Source organism: Apteryx mantelli, chromosome 10, assembly GCF_036417845.1.
Source record: "Apteryx mantelli isolate bAptMan1 chromosome 10, bAptMan1.hap1, whole genome shotgun sequence".
NCBI lineage: Eukaryota > Metazoa > Chordata > Aves > Apterygiformes > Apterygidae > Apteryx > Apteryx mantelli.
In genome coordinates this window covers 16,205,804-16,228,796 of record NC_089987.1, presented here as the reverse complement: position 1 = coordinate 16,228,796, position 22,993 = coordinate 16,205,804, and positions in this window count along the sequence as shown.

The window sequence follows — 22,993 nt, the reverse complement described above, 5'->3', positions numbered from 1 at the left end:
AGACTACCACCACATCTCTTGAGTATACAGAACAAAAGAATTGCTCAGTGTTTTAAAAGCACTTGCCTCTGTCACCTGTCCCCACAAATGAGGGACACCTTAACTTTCCCTGCAGCCCCTAAGAAGATTCAGAACCTGTTCTTTGGCATTTAATTAGGAGAACCTGAAAATGAATGAACAATATTAAATTATTCTTATGCTTTTGAAATCGTTTCCCTTTTTGTTACTCTACGATAAAAAAAGAGTGTCTTACAGATTTAGTAAAAGTTGCCCTTTATTTTGCAATGTGCTCTGTTAGCACAGACTCCTGTTCCTGTCAAGCTCTACTGAGCTTAGTAAGGCTATGCACAGTTGTAGAGGCTTACAGTAGCAGGTCTGAGATCTTGATCAGACTCTTTTCAAGATGTTTTATCAGAACACAAAATCTAAAGAAAGATCTATGGCGTCGAACCAAGTAGAACAGCATTTGGTTGACGTATATTAAGTAGGGCTCAAGGCATGTAAAGTTAGGAGCTTAAATTTATTCTATAATCAGTGAAGGTAGGAGGTCTCAGATAATAATTCAAAACATCTAAATTTCATCTCTGAAGTTGGATGAATGCTTCTAATTCCACTTCTAGAATCCAGAACCATGCTTCAGGTGTCTTGAGTCTCATATAAAGCAGAGATAAAGCTGGACAGTTCAGTATGGGACCCTAGGAAGCATTTCAGCCAAACCAGGATGTGCCCAGAGCTAGCCAATGGGAAGTGCTAAAGGGAAGGGAAGATCTGTAATCCCACCCTTCCTCAGCATCTGGCATGTCTTTGTGTCCATTACAAATCCAGAGTCCAGAATCCTCTCCGGATGGCAAATGAAGGTGCAAGTGCCAATCACATTTTCTCATCTACTGGTTATAGCCCTGCTTCTTCTGCCTAGATACAACGCTCTCTAGATCTAGGATTTTACAAGGGACAGTCATGTCTAGAATTATTACTGAAATAATTGTTGTAGAAGATGTTCAGACTGCTCAAGTTCTTAATTACTGGATGACAGACTGAAAAAAATGAACCAAACAAACCCAGGAAACAAAAGGGCAAACCAAACAAGAGGAGAAAATGGCCTTGCTATACATATTTAATGAATCACTGAAAATATCCAGCACAAAAGCTTAGAGAGTTAAATTGAAAATGTGTGTATGATAAATGGATATAATACTGTCTATGTAATGGGTTTCCTATTTAAATTTTGTGAGGATTTAATCAGTTGGGCACAGCTGTGCAGGATGCACCATAAACTATGTTGAAAAATACGTAGACATGTACATTTATCTGCTACAAATTAAGCTCACTTAGAGGTGGTCTTAATGGACCATGTAGCAATCATTACAAACATAAATTTTAAACTGTCTCTTTCCAGTGAATTTCCTTTGAAAAAAAAATTAATGCTCATCCTTAGTGGAGCACAGTAATAAATGGAAGTACCCTTAATCTGTTAAGCACTAATAACCCAGCAATTATTCATTATGAACCCCATGCTGTATAATGTATGTCTGTTACAGTTTTATTAGTGATTCTTTACTTAACCTGCAAAGGTATAATTTTTATTCTAAGATACACCTTATAATTATATGATGTGTCAAGTGATATACCATTAAATTTTACAAAATTCCCTGTCACCTTGGTTTGTTGTAAAACATCTGTACAGCAAAGGATTGGTAAGGATAATAATGATTTACGACCTTTAGACTTTCTGCTTCTACAAAAGGCAGCAACACCCACCTTAGACATCAAAAAGCTATGACTTTATTACAGTGTGACACATAAATAATGTATAAATTATTTAACCCAGGAAATGAATAACACCAAAATCAAAGAGAATCAGTGACCCATTTGGAGCTGACTAGAAGGTTGCAGCAGTGGTAAGTTCTCCTACAGAGATTGTCGCTTCAAGTCACTACTATGCTGCTTTGGTGTACCTGATCTTGAGCATTCACTATTTTTCAAAGACGGAGAAGGAGGCCATTCAGTCCATTCACTGAGGGGCCCTCTCTCTCCCAGATAATGCAGTGTTTCCCAGAATACAAATTGTCAAACTACAAAGAAAAATCCATAACTCGATAACTTCTGTTGGCTTGCTTCTTTTCTGCCCTCCAACAGTCAGGAAGGAGATTATTTGCTCTAGGAGAGCAGATGAAGCCATCAAGCTTCTTGTATAAACCACAAAGGACCCTGAAAGTAGCAAACTGTGACTTCAAGCCAGTCATAGGGCAAGTTATCATTGTGGAGAAGTGACCTGTCTCAAGTTCACCCATTGCAACAGAAATTTGGGCATTCAGCATCCTGAAGAATATGTCCTTTCATTCTCACCTTTCAGGAATATTAGATAAAGAACTTTTCCACAGAAAATATAGAATTTTTTATGTTAGTTATTTTTATTTTGTGTGGAGCCAACAACACCCTGTAGTTAATGTTGCCTAATACTTTTCTTCTTAAAAACTTGTTTGACAGTTTCTTTGCTAATTTAACTGTTCAAACTGCAGTTTTCCAATATAGGCCTCCTCTTTGTCTTTAATGCATTTGCCAAATATTCCATCCAGCTTTAATCCAAACTGATGAGGACAGACCCTGACATTTGCTGCTCTTGCCCTCTCAACAGCAAGGAGCAGCTAGCTCTCCTGCACTTACAATAGTCCCTCAACTGACATTCCTGGCAGAAGAAGCAATCTGACCGAAACATAAGAAGTGGGGAACCAGAGATGGTCATGCATAAGACAGAGTCCTGCAAAGTGGAGGAGTGGGGAGTGAAATGAGATCATTTAAATATGCTTCAGTCAAAATGAAAATGAGAACAAGAGAAGAGGAGACAAATACATATGGAAACATGACAGAGAAAACTCTTTGATTACAGAGGCTAGTACATATGTTGTATATATAATGAATATTTTTTAAGTTCAGTGGTTGATTCAGAGATGCTGTCACATCGTATTCTCTATATTGCTTTGAAGGATTTTTGTGCTGAAATGTCAGCTGGTCAAATCACCTAAAGGCAAAAAGAAATTGCCCTAACATTATGCATGGCAATTCTATTGCTCAGTGCCGTATAGCACTGTTTTCTAAGAATAGTTGTTTCAAAAGAAAGCTCTTCTTCAGTGTGAGCCAGAGGCAAGTTGAATTTTCCCTGAAACTGGCTATAGGCTTTGTGGAAACATTAGGAATATTAAATATTCATGTATCTGATTTAGTAAAATTCAGGAGGATAAAGGCATAAAGTAGAATAGTTTTGATGTATGTATTTTAACATTTAATACCACAACTTGAATTACAGACACTTTGACAAAATGCCATCAAAGAGAACAAATTCTTGGAAAACTCCCTTTTGCTTACTGTGGTTGGCAGGTGTTTATTTCATTCAGGTCATTATTTTTCATCCCAAAATGGCAAAGTTCAGAGGTTTGGCCTTTTAACCAAAGGGGTGTGCAGTACAATGAACCATTCTAGATCCACCTATCTCCATAATCAATTCCAGAAAAGGACCTTTTCATTTTTCAGACCTATATCTACCTCCTACCCTCTGTCACTGGTGTAAGCAATTATTTTTTTAAAATTTTCCGGTGATCAGTGCTGCATTGCTTTGCACACCACATAATCCCTTGTATCTGGAAGAGAAACATGAGACTGGATGCTATGGATGTGACAGAAAAAACAGTGCAAGTATATATTACAATATGATATAAAACAGAGAACACACAGGTGGTATAAAAAAGCAGCCTAAAATATATCTATTGAAGTATTTTATCTTGACGCCACATAAATTATTGTCAGTAATACTGAGCTGCAGTAAAATACCGTGCACAATCTTCTTTTCAACAATAGAAGCATGTTTCCTTAACTGCTTATTTAAAACACTGGATCATACCCTCATATCAAAGGATATTATCCTTTTACAGAGATAGACATCACTCAAATCCATAATTTCACACTACCAAGAAGCCCATCTAGAATCCATAATATACTGTCTCTTACTGACTAGACAGCAAAATGCAGAAATGAGATTAGGAATTATGGATTTGGAGTGCAGTTTTGCAATGAAACAAAAAGAAATATTCTTGTTGCCATAATACTTTGGAGTATCATATTAGGAATTCATAAACATATCTAAGTATAAAATGGCACTTATTATATGTATTTAATAAGTATATATTACATATAAAATAACATTCTACTGCATGAACACAATGTGCAACCCAGAGATAGATTAAAAATAATTATAGCACATTTGCTTGGCTAAACTAATCTGCAGTTTACAGACACAACATTAGAATTAGAATATAAAATTTTGGTAATGAAATATAAGCCAGAAATATACTATAATTATTCTATTAGACAGCCTTTCTTCTGGAAGTGATTATATACAAAAAATACCTATATAGTAAATGAAAAACTGTTCTGAAAGACAGAACTTAAGAATTTTCAAACTGTGACACAAAATACAACTCCCTTTTAAAATTAAGGAAATATGTCCCTTTTGAGTTGCTGCATAACCATTTTAAACATCCAGATTTTTTATGTTGTCAGAACAAAATAAAACTGGCTTCACTTGGCACAGATTTTATCTTAGCCAGTTGAGGGGACATATGAAATTATACAGACTACATTAGGTTAGAGTAAAATTGCAATTTTAGTGGTCAGAGTAACCCACGTCCATTCCATATTTACTTCCTTTAAGAGGACAGATATTCCCCAAAGGACTAGGCATATGAAACAGTACTGCTAGCTGGAGCAGAAAGCAACACGCACTTCCCCAAAGTGATGTCTTCTTGTCAGTCCTATAGTATGGAGATACGATAGATGGGTCTTCCTCTCTCTCTTCCTGCAGCTCCCCTCATTACATGCAAGAAAGTTACAAAACTTAATTATTTAACATTGATTGTTGTGTGATTGCAGGTTGGATAAAGCCACAATAGACCTTTATTCTACATGCTGCATCTCATGACTGGTCAGCTAAAACTGAGACCCAGGACCCTCTGTGTTCTCATTGTGTAGTTAAAACAGTGGCAATTGTGCTTGAAGGATTTACACAATCAATTTGCATTTGTCTTAATGGTGTTTTTTCCCTGTTTCAAGTGTCAAGGCATTCTCTTCCTACAAAGTTCATCTTTGGTCCACTACTTCTGAATATGTCTGCACAGTCTTTCACATGCATATGCAATCCTCTCTTCTCTCCCATTTCAGCTGACTAGAGCTTTCATGACCACATTAATACAGTGATGAAACGATGCCATACATCTCTGGAGAAATATTTATTTTGGATTTGCTGCTATCTTATGTTTGTCATAGCTTCCACTGAGATAAGAACATGGGTAGGATGAGTTCATATCTGCCTGCAAAAGACATGCAGACTTATTTATCTCTGCTCAGACCCAGCTACATACCTGTTGCTAAATTGCCATATAGAAATGATAGGTTTATTTACCATTATGTTTAGCAGAAGAATTATAATAAAATATTTTCCCAATGTAATATAGCAGATTAGATTGCAGAAGTTAGTTGCCCCAGAATCAAGAATGACATTAGCCAGTATGTAATGGATTGATTTGAACTGTGTTCTAAACTAAAATAACTGTTTTCTTTATCAGGTAGACCACCAATTGGAGAACTATAGTCTTCTAAAAATAAAAGCCCTTTCACTATATATAAAAGTTTCCTGTAGAGTATTGTCTACAGGTTTACTGTGGTAGAGGAAAAGAAAGAACAACTATAGTGATATCATACGGTGTTAAATAAATAAAATGGAGAAAGATTCTGTTTCAGTTTTGTATGATTCTATTCAAATCCATCACCTAACTAAGTAAAGGTGTCAGGACTGTACTTTGTGAACAGACGAATACATTCCTGGGACATCACTGTAGACAAAGAATTTGCTTTGGAGTATGAAGAAATAAATTAAGACAGGTCTTTGTGTAGTGCAGGAAAGTTACCCTCCCTTCATCAAGGCACTGCAGTTTAGGTGCCAAGTGACACTGAACTGCTGCTCCAAGCTGACAACACTGTTTGAATACAAGGACACCAACCAGGCCTTTCTTCTCTCTTTTTCTTTCTTTTTTCCATTAATGAGGTTTTTTTTTTACTAAACTGTGTCTGAGCTAAAGAGCATTCTGCTGTAACTTCCAAGGCAAAGCTAACAAATGCTCACAAAAGCATAAATTCATGTCTGAAAGCATGGCTACTTCCTGACTGGAACAGTCTATAGACTGAAAGTTGGCCCTGTGAAATGAACTCTTCTTTCCAAAACAAAAACTAGAATAAAAAACACAGTAGGTCCATATCATACCAGCTTTCAGGAAATTCGTAAGGCATGTAAGCAAACTATTACCACACAACTGCAACTTTTATTTGTTTACTTAAAAAGGCAAGAGTTAACAGAGCCAGCTGAAAAATCAGAGTTGTTATCCTTTGGGACTTCAAAGTTTGGACAGTGGAAATCATTTCTAATTCAGAAGAAAGACATCCTCAGACAGCCTTGAGGCTGGCCTTTAAAGCAATAGAAATTGCATAGGTCAGGCTTAGAGCAAGCTGTGGGTAATGGCAATCATCAATGGAGAATGAGATGATAGTTGGGGAAAGAGGGTAGGAAGATTTAAGTCATGATGAAATCAGGCTTAAAGAAAAGTTGGAGTAAGGAAATAGAACTTCCATGCCTCAGGACACAAGCTGCCTACTGGAAATGGAGATCTCTCAGAGTTCCCAAAGCCCAGGGAACTACCTAGAGCGATGAGGATTCCCCAGGAATATACGAATTGTATGTTGCTTTTGTCTATATCCACATATATTTTAAGCTCTCAAAGTAAACAGTAATTTGCTTCTGCTGCACAGTCCACTGACAAATTGCACATTATTTGGGGAGCCTAAGACATTTACAGAGACAGACAAAAATGAAATGTGATTAACATATTTTACCTATCATATGACCTTGGAAAGATAAACTATAAATGCAGAGTGTTCATATCGTCACGTATCTGAGAGAAGCTGTCTTTAAGTTACTGAATAATCTGAAAGAACATTTTGGGCTTCAGAAATCTTAAGGCATCATTTCCACAAATGAGGAGCAGGCAGAGCATTCAGGAAATGCCCCAGAGGAACCGGAGTAAAAAACATTTCTGTAGCCTTGTTCCTTAAGAGCATTCAGGCACATAAATTGAGACCAAAACAGAGCAGTTCAGTGTCTTTCAGAAGCAGTTTGGTCCAAATTGTTGCAATATGATTAAGTGCATGCCTAGTTAGAAGGGCTAGCATATTTCTTCTGAGTTGCACTCAGGCAAGATGATCATTTTTATTTAATTTAAACAGCATTAACGATCAGCACTATTTTATAGCGGAAGTTCCAGGCAAAGCAAGGAATAAAAATAGGGAATTGAAACTCCAGTTCTTCAGAAAACTGAGTAAGAGAGCCAGCTACATCTTCTAGGCCTTTACCTTATTGTTATTATTGTAGACATTGGGACTTCTTTGTTGAATAGTCTAAGGAAGGACTTGCATCTGGCCTTTCCACTATGCATTTTCTTGGTCCTTTGGTAAGCTCTGCAACTAGAGGCATAAGTCAAACTTACTGACATTTTGTGCATTTTTGGAGGACTCCAATCAAAATGCTCTTCTCCCTCCTTCTATCTGACACAATCCTGACATGTCTGTTCCGTGTTACTCTGCCTGAGGTACTCTAGATTGTGTCCTCAGACCATCTCATATTGTGTGTTTAAATACACACTGACACAAGGGAACATTATTCATTCACTGGAGAACACAAACATGAATACATGAGATTTAATCGTGAACTAATGAAGTCAGTAAACTTTTATGATAAACAATGTAAGACAGTACCCATTTCTGTTTGAGTTATTCTCTAAACCACCTCTAGCTGAAGTTCGTTTATCTGCTTCTTGGTATCTCCAGTTTAGATTACTTTAAAAACTGCCAGAACAAAAGATATTTTAATTTTATGCTCTACAGAAGGCCATTAGGACTACCACATCTGTTCATGCTTCTATAGTAAATCAAAGGAAAACATTTTTCTTCTTTATCAAGAATTTTAATGTTTTCTAACTTTGTTTATGTTACACTATTTCCCATGACTTATTTAAATCTTAACAATTTTTCCTGTTTTACTAATAATTTGAGATGAGTTGTATGAAAAATTTATGTAAAAATTAGTAAAGGATCAGCACCTTCAGCTCCTGGCAAGCTGCTTGTAGCCCCAGTCAATAGGCAGGAAGCCAACAGATTATTAAGCAAGTACTTTGAGACTTCCAGACCTTTTTCCTACTGTATTTTTACTAAGTTAGGTCACTTACAACTTGCCAAGTAGTATATAGTCCTATAATCATCAAGGCTATCCTAACTAAATCTGCAAATAAGGAAGATCAGTTGAAACGGTGAAAAGGAAGGGTACGAAAGACCCAGTTGAGGTATACGAGTATACAGGGATTAAGAAAGTGTGAGTAAAACTGCTTTCTAATTTTTTTATTTTATTTTATTGGGTGATTTAAAATAACATTTTATTGGGTGATTTAAAATAACATTTTTACTTACACATTTACTAACACATTACTTACACATTTAGATAACAGACTTTCCAGGTTCATTTTTAAAACAGAAAACACAGCCCATACTAATCAAGATTATTCAACCTATTATAGTGCAACAAGCAATAATAATGCATAACATCTGAATATTCAAATGCAGAATTCAAAGAGCACATCACAAATATTGCCAGGATTTGTCACAGTTCCATTAAAGTGAAAAGTTTTTCTAGATTCTTTGGCTTTTCACCATAGACATATTTATTCTTTGCTAGTAAGTTTAGACTAAGCTTTTATACAGAGTGCTGTCCTAAAAGCAGCAGCAAAACAGACATGTTAACAATAATCATGTCTGATTGCATTTATTTAAATGTTGCTGCTGTTGCTTGCAAGTATCAGTGTTTTAAAAAACATTGCGTTTTCAGCAATACAGCAACCAATAGCCACAGTTAAGCCAAACCTGATATACAAAACTCCAAAGTTTGTTTAAAGAAGCTCTGAGCACCCTCAGATCTAGTTAAAGCCATGGATAATCAAAAGAAGTAGATGTTTCTGGCTATTTCTAAGTTGGTGAATTTGAGAATATTTGCAGGCTCCCAGAAATGGAAATCCTTTTGCCATGCTGGTTCAAAAAATCAGCCATGCACCAGCCCAATGCTTTGTTTGCCACAGGACGGAGGCACAGAGGGCAGAAGGGAGACTGAGGACTTGGCTCCCAAGGCAGTCCAGTTTGATGCTCATGCATCAGACAACCAAACTAGATAGAGGCTATGAGCAATCAGGCCACAGGGTTTTGTAAAAATGGTATTTGGGCATTTTTACTGTAGTAAATATTGGACAGATATGCAATATTTATAGTTGGTACATGACTCTAAGTTGAGCAGACTGTAAAAAAACACAGACTACAAAATATGATAAAGCCAAGTTTAATAGCTTGTTTTGATTCACATGAATGGAGTGATAATATTATTGATGTGGCATCTGTAAATCAGAAATCCTGCATCTTAGCACTGATGAAATCTAACATTCAGGATGCTATTGCTTGGGGGAAAATTAACAAAAGAGAAAAAATTCTGTACTATAGCCATAAAAACACTACCCTTTAGGGTAGTTCTTAGAGCATGTTCTTTGCAATTCAGTTCTCTTTGAACTGAAACAAATGAAGAAGTGTGGGAGAAAGAAATTTAGAACAGGATAAGTTCATCACAGTGTAGGTCTGTGTGAGTTTTCACAAACACTGATTATGATTTTGTGAGTATAAATCTTACTAAAGCTTAACAAACTTAGAGCAAAAATAGAAGGAGCACATTCCAAATTTTTTTTCAGTGATTTCTTATGAAATTTCTAAAAGTCCATATTTACTTTACCGTTTTGAAGAATTTCAGTTAGCTTGAGGAACAGAATAAAACAGAATCTTATTCAAATCTACTTCACTGGAAGACCTAAAGGTCTTCTGCTTGAGAAGGTACCGTACTTGCTGTGTTCCAACCCAATCAAGGGAAAAGCTGATATAATATCTTGCTAGGAAAAATTCCAAGAAAACAAACAGCTCTTCTGTGATGATGAAAGGAAATTTTTTAATAAGACAAGCAGAGTTTGGGGGTTTTTTTATTAATAAGGGTTAAGTTATATTATGAAATCGTGAGTGGGAGATTTAAGTCCCTAGTTTGGTAGACAATGACATACACAGTTTGTCTCCCTTTAGCCACTGCACTGAGAACAATAGTGTCATGCTGAAGCTTGTTGTCTGGCACTTGTACAGATTTTGTAGAATCAGGGTCAACTACCTAACTACCAAACTTACATTTACATTGCCTGCACCACTTTAAAAGTACCACTACTAGAAAAGAGGTCTTGGGATAACCAGTCCCCAGAGAATCAGAGGCAGAGCGCAATTAACTGCAGAACTGTTACTGGGACAAAAAGAGCAGGGGATGAGGGATTAAGAAGAGAAGGGTTATCAATGGGAGAAGGAACAGTTTAGGAACCTGTTATAGAGACCTTTGGAGTAAATATCCCACACAGGGATATAACTGATACTACTGCTGAATCAGAGTGTTTGCTGAGGTCCTATGTTTTAATGCAGACAGCTATTTGCTTATGTATATGAAAATATGGTAATAATGAATAATTTATTTGCATTTTTTCTCCTCTTCACAGGATGAGCAGATTATATATATTTTTCCTTTAATCTGTTACTTACTGGATACTATTATATGAGCATGTTCTGTCAATCATGTTTGTTCTCATGGAAGAATTGTTCAACATTTTGTACTCAAGCTCTGGTGGTTGTTTTGATTTATAAATCAAAAAATGGTGCATCAAAATGCAAAGTTCTGATACACAATTTATTATATGCTGAAGGATAAACTAAAATAATAGCTAAAATACTTGATTGATCACTTAGACTACTGAAGATCATGAAGTCATACAGATTTACACTGAGCTGAGAATCTGGCCAGTTATATGTAATTAAACATACATTTTACCCAGTAAAGTACAAAGTGCCTCTCAATAGTAGCACTGCATTCACACTTTGGTCCACTCTTCCCATATTTGATGCAGTCACGAACTACTAAATTGTTCCCAGAACAAACAGACAATATTCAAAATACTCAGCTGAGGATATGAACTCAGTCTGCTTAATTTTTTATTCATATTTTCACCAGGTGATATGTTATCTGCATCCTTGCTCATATTGCATGATCTGTTTTATCGGTAAGGAGATTTTTATACATACTTGGCAATAGATTAATGTCAACAGCCATTCGGAAGTAGCCAAGATAACATCCCAGTGCCAACGTTTGAGCTCTGGCAGGGCTCCAAACCACAACAGCAAGAGACATTTTTTCAGCATCTCAAACTTAAAATAAAAAGATAAACACCACACAGCAAGCCTAAGTCATACACATATTAAAATCCCTCTTGTATTTGTCACTCTTCTCAAGCACATGGTAATATCACTAAACAAATATCAGGAAATCTACGGAGAATTGCCTTCAAAATCTCTGGGCATACCTTGACACAACTAAGCAGTCTAATTTCAGTCCACTTGTTGGAACAACTCAACAACCCTCACTATTAATATATTACAGATTTTTTAAATCACGTATTTTGGTATTTTAGAAATTACGAATATCTATTCCATTTCTTTATTCAATTCTGATGAAGTGAATTTCATCATCTCATTTTCTATTTTGTCTCCTAGCAGCAAAATGGAACAATAACCTGCTCAAACACAGAAATATATAGCTAGAATCCACTTAGATACGTGATACGGAAATTATTTTCATTTTCTCCTAATAACATTGTGTACTAACTTATATGCCAATGCTCTAGCCACTAATATCAGGTCAAGATGCTAATTTACTACTAAAGATGAACTTTGTTTTTTATTGAATTGCTTTTATTAGTGTTGCAATCTATTTTGATCAAAATTTTGAGCTGAATTCAGATAGATCCACAATGAGATTCTCTGAGATAAAGACAAAAACACAGCGCATCTCTTCTTGAGTTGTATGCAAAAATTCTATCAAGGTCAAAAAATGAAGCAAAGTCAAAGCAGATTTGTTTCAAATATATCTGGTACAGCAACATGTCTGAAGATTATTACCTTAGCTTTCTTTTAGAAGTGATCTTTTTTTTTTTTAGCAGAGACAGAGTTAGTAGGATTAGGTACATACTGCCCTCAGGTACAGGATTCCATGGCTTACTGAATAGGGAAGGACATAAGTGTATGCTTAAAGTTAAGGATGCGCTTAAGTTTCCTTACAGAACTGGGAGACAAAGTCCTTGAAAATTTAATTCTTACTGAAGCACAGAAACATTGTGCAGCTTCAGGCAACTCAGTCCATTCCCTTATGCCTTGCGTCCATCAAGGATGAATAGTATTCCTCACCTAATTTCCAGAAGACTTCTGGGGATTAATTAGTTGCAATCAACATAGTGCATTGCACATATCAAGCACTAAAAATGTTAGGGCACTTGCTTTCCCTTTCCCCAAACAGAGTTGAAATGCCATTGAACAACAAATATACAGAATTTCAGGGTCTGCTCTTAGGGAAAAACTGCCCTCTCAGATGGTATCTAGTTTGGCATGTGTGGCAGAAGAGTTGAATATGAGATGTACAATAGCATTTATACAAGAAACTGCATATTGTCTAGACGATTCTTCTAGACTCTCACTAAATTTATACATCTAACCATACAAAAATTTTTAGTTGTTAGTTAATAAGAGATTGGATACAAAGTAAGAAAAGCCAAAAAATTCCCAGTGAAGAGTCCAACTTCATCCATAATTCATATATTTGCAGAGAACTTTTATTTTCATAACTGCATGACTTAAGGAGAGAGTGTAAGTTATCATATTTTCTTTCCAGTGTCCATGGTTTTGTCATTTTGTAGCATTTGATTTGTATTAATTTAAAGCAGAAGTCACATATCTTCCAGCTGGCTGCTACTATAGAAAAATAACCCCCCCACAAAATAACGGCAAAGTAAAGACATGCAAAACTAGCTTTCTTTTTAAGAGTATGTTAAAAAAAAAAAAGGAAAAGCAAGGTCTGTGTAAAATAACCAAAAGTAAATATTGATCAGTAGAAGATAGGTAAAAAAAATACAAACAGTAGAGAAAACTATTCTTCTAAGTATTTCTAACAGACTCATCTCCCTGCATGCTCTCCATCTTTAAAGCAGGGCAAGTGAAGGACTCCTGACTTCTCTTTTCTTTCTCCATTCTGTACAATATGTTCCAGGTTTGTTCTTCCTACACATTTAAGTTACGCTCTTGATGTTTTCACTGGTTTTGATGTATGTAGACTAGGCATTGCAAAATGAAACAGCTTTAGAGCATACAATGAACCATCTTTCTGACTTAGCATCATTTTTTTTCCCCCTCCCTCTCTACACCCACACTGTTGCTTTGTTAGGGTCTGAAATATGAACTGAGATCTGTGCGGACAATCATTGCATTTATACAGTACTTAAGGTATAACCCATGAGCTATGCCTTCCCCAGAAATATGCTTGTACATGTTTGCAAAGACTTCCCCTAATTTTGGATGCTGAAATATACATTCTTCTGAATTTATTAATGTGCTTCTACTCCACTCCGGAAGTACAATAAGAAAAATTATGATAAAAACGTCAACAGAAACATTATGTTCATTCTGAATAGCTTATATACAGAGGCTGCACTCTGCTCTGTCTCTAACATGCACACGGGTATAGCACAGAGAGAGACAGTATGGCAAGTATTTTCTCCCTGCTACGCACGCAAAAGGGATGCAAGATACAGATCTAGCAGCAAGGCTGTGGCCAAGCCAACACAACCAGCAGTTACTCTAGCAGGACTCGGCCAGCTGGCACTGGGCCTCCTCAGGCCCCATGGCTCCTTCCGTGCACATGCTGCCATATGGCACCGAGGGAGCATTCGCTGCTCCTTTTCGCAGCCTAAGTAGAGACACCACTGAGCATGCAGCCTCCAGCAACACTGAGCCAGCCTGTCCCGTAAGACATTTTTGTAAAGTAGTCTGATGTAATTAGGAACCCCTTAGTCCAACGCAGCTAGTAAAAGCAGAACCCTAACTATTACCGTTATTCATACTATGTCACGGAGATATGCAATCATTTTATCTGGCTGCTTTACCTACTCCAGACTAGAACACTTCAGGGTACCAATACAGGGCAAAATGTTTGAAAATAGAAGCGTATAAAAGCTGGGCAGATGATGAATATTTTGGTTTGGTAGCTGAACCACAGGATTTAAAATAAAATTCTGATCTAATCAAAATCTTTTAGCTAAAGTGAAATGGCTTTTTGTTTTCCTTTTTTCTCATCTTTTTTTTGTAAATTGGATCAATTTTCAAATGAAAAAGTAATTTTGAATTTTTAAGTCAAGCTATTTTGAAAATATTGAAAGAAGTTTTCAGTATTTCTGAATTTTATTTCCTTTTTCATTGCAGCTGAAATGGCTTGCCAAGCTCAGCCTGCAGTCAAAAACAAATAATTTCATCCCACTAAAATAGCATTCTTTGGAAAAATTATTGTTCATAGAAATAATTTTGCCACCTATACATGGTACCTCGAAGCCAGTATTTTGAGATGGTTTATCTGTTAAGGGCTCTTTGGACTACTGCTAGCAGAAACAGAATGGATATCGGTGTCTCCTGCACCACCTAAATTTAAGAGAACAATTCAGACCGCTAACTGAGATAGGTGGGCAAAAACAACCGCCTGAATATGGTACCCATCTCTCTCCATCATCTGCATAGGCATGCAAGGTCTAACATACCTGATAACAAGTAGTCTAAATCAATTAACTTTCTTGCACTAACGCACAAACTTGGCATATAACTGTTACCGAGAGGAGATTTGAGTATAGCCCTAAACACATACATAGGAACCAAAAAAAGACATCAGTGGAAACTGTGATTGATCAAAATCTCTGAATAGCAAGCTAGAAAGTTGGGAAGGGCAAAGAAAGTGAGCACTGGCAATAAGCAGGAGCACACTGGAACTTAGATTTCTAAGACACGTGAGGAAGAAGCACTTTTGCAGAGTGCGCAGGGACTCAGCCTACCGCAGAGTGCCTCTCAACAAGTTACGTCCATCTGTGTGACACAGGTGGGCAGAGAGAGGATGCAAAATGATGCTTCTGTGGAAAGGATCTGTGGCATCAGGCAAACTGAGCTATGAACTCTCACAGTTAAAATTAAATCCAACCTAGAATAGATTACGGCAACCATCTGAAATGGTTTTGAGCCATATCTCTGAGCATCTTATGATTGAATTTATAAGTATGTGAGTGTTGGGTGTTCTAAAACTGATTTGAAAGGTATGCAACTCTGCAGAGCGTTTATGCTGTAACTGTACATCTGGCACATTCTATGGCATTTAAGGCTCATTAAATTCTGAGTCTTGTGTCATCTGCCCTTGGCTTAAAATAGTTTTGTGTGTGCCTTTTGTCTCCAACTTCCTCTTTAACAGAAATTGTTTCTGTCAATCTCTTAGTTCCTCTTATTCTCTTTTCACCATCAGTTCCTCAGCAACAGCATAGGCTCAGATTATAACCCTGATCCTCCAGGATTTGACTCCCTTCATGTCTACTTATAGAAGAATGAAAAGCACTAAATAGTTTCCAGAGGATCTGATCCTCTATGAACACATAATAATTGCAACCATTCCAGATACCTTTCTTTTAAAACTATGCATTTTTCAAATTAAATAAAAATCAAAATAATTTTTTCAGTCTAAGGGTTCAGCACAGTCTTTAACCCAGACTTTAACAGAAATGTTGATTCTACAAATATTCTAGGAACTATCCCCACATTTTGTTTTTCAGTACAGCTGCTCTTTGTGGACACTTAAGACACTGACATAACATGATCTGATATGTCTCAAGTTGCTGTAACTGACATGAAATGTTTCTTCTCATAAATCAAGAGACTCACCACAAAAGCAGTGTCACATCCCAAAAGAAATTTCCATTGAATTTAAAGTAACTGTTAGAGATGAATAAAACATGATCAAAATTCAGACATTTTTAGTGAAATCAAGAAATATCACATCACTGCTTTCTGATTTCAATAACCGTTTGAAGTTACTGGGGGGAAAAAAGAGACAGTCTTATTACAGGTTGGCAGTACAGATTTTATGACAAATTTCTTCCCTGCTATAAAGACTTTATGACTGAAAATGCACAATGCTTCATAAAATGAAGCATCTTTTTCTATGATAATAACTGTTAAGTTTTTCCTCAATGCTCATATGCCTCTAGCTTATTTTGTAATGATATAACACCTGCAATGTATTAAATCTGTACTGTAACTGTAGCAGATAGTGTAAGAAATGTCAGTTCTCATTAGCCTGCATATAAATCTGCCTTTTTTGGTAAGCAGAATAAAAGAAAGACCAGTGAACCATTAGAAACCCAAAGCATATGTAGTTCATGCAAAAAGGACATTCAGCAACATGCACCTTTTCAACATAATTTTCTTCTAGAACTGGAAGAATGGTCTTCAGAAAGAAAAGGCAATATACAAAAATGCATTATCATCAACTTGTAGGAGGTTTTCATAATTGCTCACTGACGCAGCTGAACAGTCATAAAATATCATAAAGAGTAAATGAGTTGATAATGTAAAGCAGTAATTAGGATTTTGTGCATGCTTATGCTATTTACATATTTTAATGCTTTGATATTAACATGTCAACTTTAATAGCATGTAAATGAATTCCCTGTGTGAGATTTATCCTCCTAGGCAGTAGACATGTATTCATTCACAGCAATAGTAAATTTCCTTCCTTATTTGTCTTTTTAGAGAGATTTTGCAGGGTCTTATACTAAATGTTTTCCCTACCATCTCTTGTCCAGATTCATTAAAGAAGTTTATAGCTCTAATGGATAGAACAGCAGTTGCCCCCAGCTTCACATATCACTGTGCTATAAAAACCATACATACGCGCACGCACATGCGCGCACACACACACGCACACACAGAACCTCTTTGTGCCTGGAGGTTTTACAACCATCTAAACAAAATGAGATTAATCAACCGCCCAGTATTTCTGCCTGTTTCTGGATAGTGCTGATGCTTGTTAGCTCTCTAATGCAACATGCTTAACCTGAGGAACATGATACCACATGATGCCTCAAAAGAGCCATGGCACATCCCAAAGCTGTTTCAAAAGAGTCAGAACACAACATAAAAATGCCTTTCTGTCTGTTTTTTCCATTTCACTGCATTCTTGATCAATCTTATTTTTCTGTTAATTATATAGTTGGAAAGTTTGCAACCTTCAAACACCACTTAATTAGAAACAACCAGTCTGAAAGCAAATGCATGGAGTGATTAAAAAAAAAAAGAAAAGAAAAGTACAGCCTAACATCAGTTGCTACTTTACTATGCACTGCAATTTAGTTCTGGTTGTACAGCAGAACCCTGCATAATACAGCTATAGTTGCCTGGCAACAAACAGGAACCATATCAAAAAGCAGCAAAGGTGTGAATGAACAAACAGAAGTGACAGTGATATGTGAAAATGCCACATAGGACCAAATTCAGTGCCAGAATGTCTGACCATGCTTTCATAGCATTTCAAGGGGAATGTTAGACCAAATTCTGCTCACAGTTACAGTGGGGTTAAGGTATGTAAACTGGATTTGACTAAACAAGCATAATATAAAATCTAGAGAGCAAGCAACATTTAAAAAAATGTATTCTCATCTCTTTGGATACTTGGTGAGCATATGGATTAAATATCCAACACTATCTTGAACAGAATGCGGTAGAATTGGTTAAAACTCCTGACTCAGTTCTTGGTGATCATCAGGCATCCATTTTGGTGATAAATTGCACGGAATTGCACGGAAATGGAAATTCATGTGCTTAATTTGAAAGATCATTGTTCACTCTTTACACTTCTCATTCAGAAACTTCTCTGCTGAGACACTGAATTGTCCTTCTACTTTCCGCTTATTTATTTATTTATTTATTTGCAAGATTCTTTTGCTAAAACCAAAGCCATTTTGACATATAAGGTCTGTGATGCACAACCGCACTTCACTCTGAAAGGTTATTCATGTTAGGAATTATTTTAGACATTTTACTGCACCATGATATTTTCTTATAAAAGCAATCTGATTTTAACATGAGTACCTGAACTGGATGACAATAGCTAGAGATGAGAAAAGCCTGAAGATCCAGTCAAAGATGATCCCTTTGCAAAGTGTCCTGAAAAGGAACACACTTCATTGTGAACAGACAGTATAATATAATTATAGGCCTGATATACTAAATATACACAGGCCAGCCCTTCATCTGGTGTATATCAGAGAAATTCACACAGATCTAAGCTGTTTTATAACAAATAAAGGTCTTACTTTGTTTCTTAAAATGATGCTGAAATATCCAACGAAATCTAAGCCTACCTTTTTCTTTCCTATAGGTAAGGAAAGCTCTAAGAGAATGTTATCAAGCAGAGATTGATTAGCCAGAATTACACTGACGTAATGTTGGGGCAGAAAGTTGCATGAGGTCATCTTCCTGAACAGATGGTCTAGAGATATTGGTTTTAACTAGCACATGGTTGAGTAAATAATGTTTAAGTTTTCTTTGAGAGCCTGGGGAGTGAACCAGATAGAGTTGAGTGAAATACCTGTGCCTCCTGCCCACATCATCTGCTACTCCTAGGGTTTTCATTTCCTGCACTGTTTGTGCTTTATCACACGGCTCACTGGTCAGGCAGTCTGTGCCCTTGGTTCAAAAAGCTTTTATTGGAAGATTGAGAGAGATGTGCGCTTAGTTTCAGTTTGTAATTTCTTTATATATGTGGTTTGCTCCTTACAAGCAGAATCACAGTCAACAGAGACAGAGGTGGGCGGCTGAATTGCTTTTGCTCAATCAGTAGAACAAATTTTGTGTGTAATAATAAATGGCCACAGTAGGATAAAATCTGCATGATCAGTTCTGTTAAAGATTTGGTTTCCCTTCAGCCTAAATATCCACACCGAGATTTGTCTCCTAAACAGACAAGTCAGCTCTGATGACTTTCCAACATGCTCCTCTCTAAGCATGTGCATTTACAGTCTCAAAAGGACTATTCTGGCCCTGCCTGGATATCCTTGCTTAGAAAAAATTAAAAGTACTTGATAATAAATCTGATCAGATTTTACTAAGACTTTTTAATGTTTTAAACAGAAGCTTCTCCTTTTATAAGCAGCATCAACATAACTGACTTTTTCAATAATGCCAGACTAGCGCATGTTCTATCACATTTGCTTTTCATGGCAACAATCTGGGAAGTTCATTGTCATAATATTTAAATAATCATTTGATAAAGCAATGAGAAATAAAAAAAAAAATTCAGGTAGCATATACTTTAAATGAACTAATGGAAACCAGATCCCACACAGGACCCCTTCAACCAAGCCTTCCAATGCAAAATGGTACATTAAGCATGATTTTATTTTTGTTATGTTTGTTTGTAAAGGATCTTTTTTTTTCTATCTTTTATCCCAAATGTTATGATAAATTAAAAATAGACATGTGGCAATGTCCTTTTTGTAATAAAACTGTGTATTAAGTAGTCATCAAAGATTAATAAAAATCAATTTAACAGAAATAAGCACTTATTAAAGAAATATTTTTAAAGGATTTTAAAGTTTTAAACATATATTGCAAAAATTTTCAGTGCAGTGTTCTCTGCATAGATGAATGTTAAGTTTGCATAATAAAGCACAGGAGTCAAAGCTAGGCTAATTATTTACAGCCAAGTAAATGAACATATAAAGTTCAGGCAATCTTAGCTACAAATTATTTTCTAGATAGCTGCATTATATATATTTTAATATTTTTAAATGATCCAAAAATACTACCACTTCATGACTACAAATTATTATTCTTTGTGAACATCAAAATAAAGTACAGAACCGTAATCAAAATACTATACAAAAACAAAAATGGAAAATAAAATCATAAAACATGCTTGCACAGATAGCAATGTAATATGGTAACAATGTTTGAAATAACCAACTGTCTGCACTACCTGTGTGGAAGTAGCAATCACATGCGTAGGTCACCTGAGTATTCATTTAGTCTTATTAAAAACTTGCTACTCCCTTCAGTTTCACTCTCTAAAAACTGCTGACTGCTGGCAGAGCTCCTTTATTGCTATTTTTAAAAATAATGTATACATAATTTTCTTACTTCACTCATCACTAATCTCTTATTGATATTTATAACAAAGTTTTAATAAGAAAACCATAAAGGAAAAAGATTAAAATTGACATTCTGATTTGTCTCATTAAAGCCCACCTTTGAGCTAAAGCCAGAAAAACAAGAATAGAGTACCCTAAAAATCCAAGAAAGGAAAAATACATACAGCCCAGCTGTATGTAAGGGATGTACAACTTTTTAACTACAGATGGGTCTGTATCAAAAAATTCAAGCCCCATTATCTAAATGTTCTTCCTTAAAGGAACCAGGAGTACAAAAAGGGAAGTGGAAGAGAGCCAGGTACTGTTTTCATATGCCAGTTACAGAGATGAGATTCAACCAAAAAATTCACTTCCAGATTTGAATTCTCACCCCATCTTCTCCGCAACTTTTCAAAATACTGCAATCTGGTCTGATAGAAATTTAGGTCCTCTCTGATTTTAATGTCACAGAAGCATTATTATCCTGGCCCCTTCCTCCATTACACTAGCTCCTTCTGTTTGTTTACGAATTTTTTTGATACTGTCTACAAAGAAAGGATGAGTCCTTGTTGGCACTGTTTCTATGGGGTAGTTGCATTCAAAAACTTCCATTTTACTAAACAAGATCCCTCTTATAAATATACTCATCTATCAAACTACATGGTTTGCAATGATCTAGTTTCACTTGGGGCACCAGAAGCTGTAAGGTCATTGCTAATATTATTGCAGACAAGTGTTTTTCTGATGTTTTTATGACTGTAATGTCATTTCTATTTGACTTCACTGACACTACTCATAGCAGAATTGCTTATGACATAATTATGGAAATACATAGCTTATTATTGCATAATAGCCTTACAAATCTCATGCATGCATCATTATGCAAATTTGAAGAGTGGAGCAAATGCTGTTGATGTCAATATGTCCATGCCAGAATAAGCTAATCAAATGAAATATAGTCCAATTAGCAACATGGTGGGCAATCTTAAATAAAAGGAGATGCTCAAGGGAGGAAGGAATACTTACAAATTATGGCAAAAACCTGACTTAACCTCAGGAAAAAGTAAAGATTTCTACTCAGATGGTCCCCAAGACACAGTGACAACAACTCAAGGAATGATGGATGATGTATATATCAAATACAAAGTCCACCATAACAATACGCTGTTAGTTAAATCTCTAATCTACATGTCACCTAATTTAATCTAAAAGTTAGGAACCTGACCTAAGCTAGTCTTGTAGTCATCTCTAAAGTTAATGGGGAGAGAGGAGGAGAGAGAGAGAGAGAGAGAGAGACCTCCAGAGACTCATGCATCCCACCTGCCTTAGACACTTAGACATTTATGTTAAAATGGGATTAATTACTTTCTAAAAGCTCACCTCTCTTCACTGACTACAGAGAGAAGCTATAGCTTAGATAACACATTTTAGAAGTGTTAAAATTAATTAAGACAAATCCCATCCTAAATGTTATGTACTTATATGAAACAACACATATATCCTATCTAAACTCAACTGGCCGGGTGTCTCCTTGCTCAAACAGTGCAAATCTATTCTCTACACAATAAGCACATATGGAGGATGTGGCAATATCATGTAGATTCCAACACACCATGCTAATTCAGGGAGCACGGTAGATTGCTAGCAAAATGAAAATCTCTCTGGAATGAAATTGAATTTTGAAAGCTTGATATTCAAGTTTAAAGAGGGAAAGGATGTTGATGTTAGCTCTGAGCTGTAGGGATGCCTATCATTATCAGATTGTTGACTCCTGTCCACTTTCAGCCTCTCTCTGGCTTCAGAATGCCCTTGGAAACTTGGAGCTCACAAAAGCATATTAACATTGAAAAAATGAGTTTGCCTGTTTTTGTATTTACCACATGATATGAATAGCAAACAGTATATAAAAGCTTGAAGAAAATGATATTACACAGGAACTATGCACTCGCAGTCAACAAGGGAACAGATAAATATGACATAAAACCAGGTTAACATTTTACTGGGGAAAAAATAGCAAAGTGTTCTTTAGAAGATACAACATGGAGCAGTCACCAGCCATGTGATCTGCATTCTCACTGCAAGAATACACAGATGTAGTTAGTATTTATAAAAGTGTTGACAAAACACTATTTTTAAATGAAAAATGCCATGAATTTGATTTTCAATGAATTATATGAAACCGTTATGAATTTCCTATAGTATATTTGCTCTTTGCAAGTCTTTTCCAAATAGTTTCAGACAGATAATTTCCGGACTATAGATAAATTGCTTGTTACAACTATTCAGTAATACATATTTGAAAATGTATAGTGTGAAATAGATTAGTCATTAGTACTGTTTCTACTCCCTGATTTGTTGACACATTTTTACATGATAATAATAAACATTGCAATTTGACTACAGATGTATTCTGTTTAAAAATCACTTGACGTTCAGAAACAATGCTTCGACAAACAAACAGCAGTGACATAAATTCCAATAATTTATTCATAAATTTATTTACTATCTACTTCTTAATTATTTGGTAAGTTTACTAGCAGAAAATAAGCCATAAATTCATAGTTTCCCTGGCCCTCCTGATACCTGTGAATGGTAAGTGAAATTAGAGGAGACTATAAGCCTCTGACATTTTACAAACTGAGAAACCAATTTTCAATAGGACTGAATTACTTTGAAGGCTTGGTTAGCTTACTTATTTTGTATTTATCCAGACAAGTTTCCTCTATAACATTTTAAAGAATTCT